This window comes from Corythoichthys intestinalis, chromosome 21 (genome assembly GCF_030265065.1).
Source record: "Corythoichthys intestinalis isolate RoL2023-P3 chromosome 21, ASM3026506v1, whole genome shotgun sequence".
NCBI classification, from domain to species: Eukaryota; Metazoa; Chordata; class Actinopteri; order Syngnathiformes; family Syngnathidae; genus Corythoichthys; species Corythoichthys intestinalis.
Genome location: NC_080415.1, coordinates 38999209 through 39006690, shown reverse-complemented (window position 1 = coordinate 39006690; position 7482 = coordinate 38999209). Strand labels below are relative to the sequence as shown.

The following is a 7482-nucleotide window of genomic DNA, read 5'->3' as shown; positions in this document are numbered from 1 at the left end:
ACAAGTCCATCTCAAAAGACCTGAATGTTCCTGTGTCTACCGTACGCAGTGTCATCAATAAGTGTAAAGCCCACGGCACTGTGGCTAACCTCCCTACATGTGGACGGGGGGAAAAAATGACGAGAGATTTCAACGAAAGATTGTGCGGATGGTGGATAAAGAACCTCGACTAACATCCACACAAGTTCAAGCTGTCCCGCAGTCTGAGGGTACAACAGTGTCAACCCGTACAATCAATCGGTGTCGGAATGAAAAGGGACTCTATGGTAGGATACCCAGGAAGACCCAATTCTGACCCAGAGACATAAAAAAAGCCAGGCTGGAGTTTGCCAAAACCTACCTGAGAAAGCCAAAAATGTTTTGGTAGAATGTTCTCTGGTCAGATGAGACAAAAGTTGAGATTTTGGGGAGAAGGCATAAACATAGAGTTTAAAGGGGGGAAAAAAACGAGGCCTTCAATGAAAAGAACACGGTCCCCACAGTCAAACATCGCGTAGGTTCCCTGATGTTTTGGGGTTGCTTTGCTGCCTCTGGCACTGGACTGCTTGACCGTGTGCATTGCATTAAGAAGTCTGAAGACTCCTAACAAATTTTGCAGCATAATGTAGGGCCCAGTGTGAGAAAGCTGGGTTTCCCTCAGAGGTCTTCCAGCAGGACAATGACCCAAAACACACTTCAAAAAGCACTAGAAAATGGTTTGAGGGAAAGAACTGGAGACTTCTAAAGTGGTCAGCAATGAGTCCAGGCCTGAATCCCATAGAACACCTGTGAAGAGATCTGAAAATGGCACCCTTCAAATCTCAGAGACCTGGAGCAGTTGGCCAAAGAAGAATGGTGTAAAATTCCAGCAGCGCATTGTAAGAAACTCATTGATGGATACCGGAAGCGGTCGTTCGCAGATATTTTGTCTAAAGGTTGTGCTACCAAGTATTAGGCTGAGGATGCCAATACTTTTGTCTGGCCCATTTTTGATGTTTTATGTAAAATGATAATGATTTTTTTTTAAATCATTCTCTTTAGTGTTTTTTCATTGCAAGCAAAATAAATGAAGATACTACTACCAAAGCATTTGTAATTGCAATTCTGGAAGAAATTGAGCATTATCAGAGGGAATTGCAGTGGTGCCAATACTTATGGCCAGCAGTGTATATATATATTTTTGTATAAATCTCATGTGACCTCACATATCTTACTGTATGTATATATATTTATTAAACATGTCCCGGTCGATTGGGATGCCGATCGATCGGGTCCGATCACGTCATTTTCAAAGTATCGTAATCGGCAAAAAAATATCGGACATGCCTTTTTTTAATATATATATATTTTTTATTTTAATCGTTTTCTAATTGTATTTAACGTTACAGACAAAATGTCTTACACTATCCAGAGTAGTTTTGGCTTAAAGTAGGGCTATCAAATTTATTGCGTTAACGGCGGTAATTTTTTTTTTTTTTAATTAATCACGTTAAATAATTAACACTTACGTTGCACGACCCACTCACGCATTGTTGCGTTCAATCTATACAAACGCCGTTTTACCTATAGATAGCGCTAAAAGGCAGCGTATAATGAGTAAAGAGAATTTTGACAGCCTTTGGAGCCATTTTTTATGTGGCTAAAGCCTTACAATACTTCTCTTATGAATTAAAAATATTGTGGGAGGCAATGTGGGGAAGAAAGGTAGTAGTTGATCATTTTCTTAACACCCTATGTTCTTTCCCAACGCAGAGAAGATATATCAATTGGTGCCCCTACGCACAGTCATGGTTGCACTTCCCATCATGCATTTGGGCAGAAGTTAAATGGCTGCAGTATCATTTACTGAAAGCTCAACAAATACACTAGATGGCAATATTTAGTCACAATATACAAAGTCACATTTATCCTTTAAGAATTACAAGTCTTTCTATCCGTGGATCCCTCTCACAGAATGTTAATAATGTAAATGCCATCTTGAGGATTTATTGTCATAATAAACAAATACAGTACTTATGTACTGTATGTTGAATGTATATATTCGTCCGAGTTTTTATTCATTTTTTTCTTAATGCATTGCCAAAATGTATATGATCGGGAAAAATGATCGGGAATGATTGGAATTGAATCGGGAGCAAAAAAAAGCAATCGGACCGGGAAATATCGGGATCGGGAGATACTCAAACTAAAACGATCGGGATCGGATCGGGTGCAAAAAAACATGATCGGAACAACCCTAATATTTATATATAACATTCCCAAATTGCTGAATGTAGTAATAAAGTATATATTTTTGCTATTGCTATTTGCATAGATTGACCTGTTTATAAAGCCGCTATGTGATGAATTCCTCTTCTTAATATACAAATTAAATTATTTCATTCTTTTTGCAGTAGTATATTAAGTCTCTCAGAAGTGAAGTATAATGTAGTATTTATATTAAGATCCAATTAGAAAGTCAATGAATGAGTGTTTGCTTGTTTTACGTGGTTGAACAGGAATATTTTCAAGAGCTCAATTAGCGCCAAAGCTTTAGATAACACAGTCGAGTAATCGTTTTGAACAATGCGCTATATTCACAGTAGTACCGCTCGCTCTGAAAAAAACGAGCAGATACAGCACATTCAGCGGCGCAGATTAGCCATGACAATGGCTGGCAATAACAGCATGCGAGAGCGTGTGGGAAAATCCTTTTAACAAATGACTATAGATAACACGCTTCATACTACTTCAGAAAGTTCTGTATATTGGAAACTCAAGTCTCAAAAGTTCCTAAATCTAGATCAGGGGTCTCAAAATCATGTTGTTTTGCGGGCCATATCCACAGCTGATGCAGTGGTTATGAAAAAGTATCTGAACCTTTCGGAAATTCTCAAATTTCTGCGTAAAATCACCATCAAATGTGATCTGATCTTTGTCAAAATCACACAGATAAAAAAACAATGTCTGTATTGACTAAAACCACCCAAACATTTATAGGTTTTCATATTTTAATGAGGATAGAATGCAAACAATGACAGTTGGAGGGGGAAATAAGTCAGTGAACCCTCTGCCTAAGGAGACTTAAAGAGCAACTGAAACCAATTTTTCCCAAACATTTTAAGTCGGGTGTGTGCCCAATCACTGATGAGTGGTTTAAAGCTGCCCTGCCCACTATAAAACACACACCTGGTAAAAATTGTCTTGATGAGAAGCATTGTCTGATGTGCATCATGGCTCAGTTAAAAGAGCTGTCTGAAGACCTGCGACCAAGGACTGTTGAAGCTGGGAAAGGATTCAAAAACCACCTCTAAAAGTCTGGGTGTTCATCAATCGACAGTTAGAGAAGTTGTCTACAAATGGAGAGAGTTTGGCACTGTTGCTTCTGTCCCAAGGAGTGACCGTCCACCAAAGATGACGCCAACATTTCAGTGCAGAATACTCAGACAGGTTAAAAAGAACCCTAGAGTGTCTGCTAAAGACTTACAGAAATCACTGGCACGGTCCAATATCTCTGCGCACACATAAACTATATGTAAAACTATGGCCAAGAATGGTGTTCATGGAAGGACTCCACGGAGGAAGCCACTGATGTCTAAAAAAAAACATTGCTGCTCGTTTAATTTTCGCAAAAAGGCACTTGGAAACTCCACAGACGTTTTGGCAAAATATTTTGTGGACTGATGAAACCAAAGTCGAATTGTTTGGGAGTAACACGTAACGTCATGTGTGGAGGAAAAATGGAACAGCTCACCAACATCAACACCTCATGCCCACCGTGAAGCATAGTGGAGGGAGCATCATGATTTGGGGCTGTTTTTCTACCTCAGGGCCTGGACAACTTGCAATCATTAATGGAAGAACGAATCTGAAAGTTTTGCAGGAAAACCTGAGGCCGTCGGTCAGACAGGTAAAGCTATAAAGAGGATGGATGCTGCAACAAGACATTGATCCAAAACACAGAAGTAAATCAACTTCAGAAGAACAAAATACACCTTCTGGAGTGGCCAAGTCAAAGTCCAGACTTGAACCCCATTGAGATGCCGAGGCATGACCTACAGACAGAGATTCATGCTAGACATCCCAGGAATCTGACTGAACTACAGCAGTTTTGTCAATAAGAATGGGCCAAAATTAGTCCTGATCAATGTGCCAGACTGATCTGCAGCTACAGGAAGCGTCTGGTTGAAGTTATTGCTTCCAAAGGCGGGGGGGGTACATCCTATTGTTTGCATCCTATCCTCAATCAAATATGAAAACCTATCAATGTATGGGTCCTTTTAGTTAAAGCAGACTGTTTTCTCATCTGTGTGATTTTGACAAACATCAGATCAAATTTGATGGTAATTTTATGCAGAAAGGTGAGAAATTCCAAAAGGCTCAGATACTTTTTCACACCACTGTAGATCTCAAATGGGATGACATAATTTTTTTTGCTGTATCGGTACCAATACAAGTAAAATGGAACCTACCAGAACACTCCTTTCCATTCTAAAAGCTAGGTGTTCTTGCAATTTGGCATATAGCAGACTCAGCAAGAAGACATGGATGCCCAAAGAGTTTTAATAGCTGAACTTGGCATTAATGACTTTGCTTCTTCAGTGTCCCACGCCACAATATTTTTGTAAGGAGATTAGTTCAGGGCCATAAGAAGTGTAATGGTTCACAAAGATGACTTTCAATCAGACGACGTGGGATCAATTGTGACTCAATGTCCCATTCACAATTATCCCGGTGTAGACTAGCATTCCGTTTACTGCCCCAATCCTTACAGCACATGGAGGAAAGAAAATATATGGATGGCCAGAGAGATTCGGGCAGGCGTATAAGACTTTATGATGCGAGAACATTTTTAAACTTTTAATCTGGAACATATATCGCAAAACTAACAGAGTAAGACAAGTACTATATACTTCAAACTATTTCAACTTAACTTTGTGTTTGGCCTTGAATAAGTCCTATTGACAAGATATAACCAATCAAGCGTGTGATTTGTGCCTCTTTTACAATCTACTCCATCCACGCAATCGCTTCTCGGTCCAATTGCACAAGATACCGTTTTTTGGCTCGCGATTCTGATACTCAGCTGTGTGGTATCGGCTGATAACACACAAATCTTTTAACCATAAATTTCTGCCTACTCACTTGAATCCAAAGTAATTCAAATCACGACACTGCCATTGGCTGCCATTGATGGTGCAAGAGGAGTATTAAAGAACTAAAGTGCTGATGCAATATGTACTCTTTAAGATCTAATTTCCAGCCGCCAGTCACCCCACTCAAAATGGCCGCCGACTACAAAGGCCACTTTAAAAAAATTTTTTTTTAAATGTTGCCCTTCGTTTGGCATCCAATCATCCTTAGGTTGAGAATTTAAATGACTTTATCGCTCGTAAACATCCAGTCCATTTGAAGTAGGAAGGTTGGTGGCGAATTAATGTACAGTGACGAAAATAAGTATTTGAACACCCTGCTATTTTGCAAGCTCTCCCACTTTGAAATCATGGAGGAGTGAAATTTTCATCGTAGGTCCATGTCAACTGTGAGAGAGATAATCTAAAGAAAAATCCAGAAACCTTGTCAAGAGTCAAGAATCTGCATTGGACAAGATGATGATGCTGGAACTTCTGTTTGGTGGCGTTCCAGTGAGATTTACAAAGATGACTGCCTGAATAAAACATTAAAATTCCCTCAGTCCTTGATAATATAGGGCTGCGTGTCAGTCAAAGGCACTGGGGAGATGGCTGTGGTAAAATTTAAATAAATGCACAAGTTTACATTGAAATTTTATCTTTCTTATCCCTTCAATTGAAAACATTTTTGTCATTTTCCAATATGACAATGCATCATGCCACAGAGTTAAAACTGTTAAAGCATTCCTTGGAGAAAGACTCACCCAGTCAAGGTCATGGCCTGCAAATAGCCCAGATCTCAACCCTATTGAAAACCTGTAGTGGAAATTGAAAAAAAAAAATGGTCCACAGCCTGCAAGGATGATTTGGCATCTGCAATCAAAGAGAGTTGGCACTAAATTGATGAAGAATACTCATCGAGTCCATGCCTCAGAGACTGCAAGCTGTCATAAAAGTCAGTGCTGGTGCTACTAAATACTAGAGATGTCTTTTGTTATTTCTTTGTTTGTTTCTCATGATTCCATATATTTTTCCTCAGAATGGAGTGATTCTATATTTATTTCCCTGCACTTGCTCTATAAAAGTAACATTTACTGACCACCACAACATTTTTTATTCATTTCTTTTAATGTTTCTGAATGCTAAAGAGTTGCACTTTTGAACTAATTCATTATTTTTTTCAAGCTTTTATCCGAGTTTGCTCTACATGATAAAATGTCTGAGTGAGTGCTTGTCCGAGACTGGTGATTCCATACTTTTTGCAAGGGGTTGTAGGCGTCATGGTTTGAAATCATGCATGGCACAGAAGGTTCCCCTGCTTAAACCAGCACATGTCTTAAGTTTGCCTATGACCATTTGGATGATGCAGAAGAGTCACGGGAGCACGTTTTTTTGGTCAGATGAGAGCAAAATAGAACTTTTTGGTCATAATTCCACTAACCGCATTTGAAGGAATAAGAATGATAGGTACTATCTCAAGAACACCATCCCTACTGTGAAGCATGGGGGTGTTAGCATCATGCTTTGGGGCAGAGGTCCCCAAACTACGGCCCGCGGCCCAGATATGGCACGCCTCCACATTTGGTCCGGCCCCCTGAACAATACCAGAGAGCATTTTGATCCCCCCCCCAATAGTGTTATTTATTTCCTGGCTTTTTTTCTGTGAATAACCCAGAGAGGGTTATTTGGTTATTATCTATTTAATTATTAGTGTTATTGTAGGAAAGCCCCATTGCTTATTATCTATTTAATTAATAGTGTTATTGTAGGAAAGCCCCATTGCATGTTTGTGCTTTCGTTTAATTGTTACTACGCTGGCCCTTTAAGAAAAGCGACGCGCACACGAGTCACTTTCTCTCCTACCTTCATTGGCGCAGCATGAGTTACTGTCTCTCCTCCCTTCACTGCGGTGTACTCGAGTCACTTTTTCCTCCTTTTACTGCCTGCCGTTCGTTCCTCAAGCTGCCGTCCTGTTTCGTGGCAATCCAAGTGTTGTGTGTGAATGAGAGAGGTGGGTATATTGCAGAAGTGTGCCTTGGCAGTGCATAAACATGTTTGGCAGGTGAGTTACCTGCTTAGGGTCCCTTGTATTCGTTAGCTGCTGTGTGCTAACCGTTAGCCGCTAGCGCTAATCGCTAATGCTAATTGTTGGCCCCTTTGGCTACATGGTGGAGGCTGAATTTTGTTTGTTGCCAATTCACTTATCTAAATTGTTGTTTTCCTGCTTAATGTGTATGCTCATTATTGTGAACTATTAGCACTGTATGCATTATGTAAGCAGTGTATTTCATTTGTATTATAGGTAATGTTGTTCCTGTTTATTTAGATATGTTTATAATACAGTATATGTTTATAGGTTATATATATATATATATATATATATATATATTAC

The 7482-nt window shown here is 39.5% G+C and overlaps 1 protein-coding gene across 3 annotated transcripts in view; it reads right to left on the bottom strand.

Moving 5' to 3' along the window:
• uts2r2 (urotensin-2 receptor 2) overlaps positions 1–7482 on the bottom strand; it is a 61991-nt gene that overhangs the window by 31974 nt on the left and 22535 nt on the right. The window lies entirely within an intron of this gene.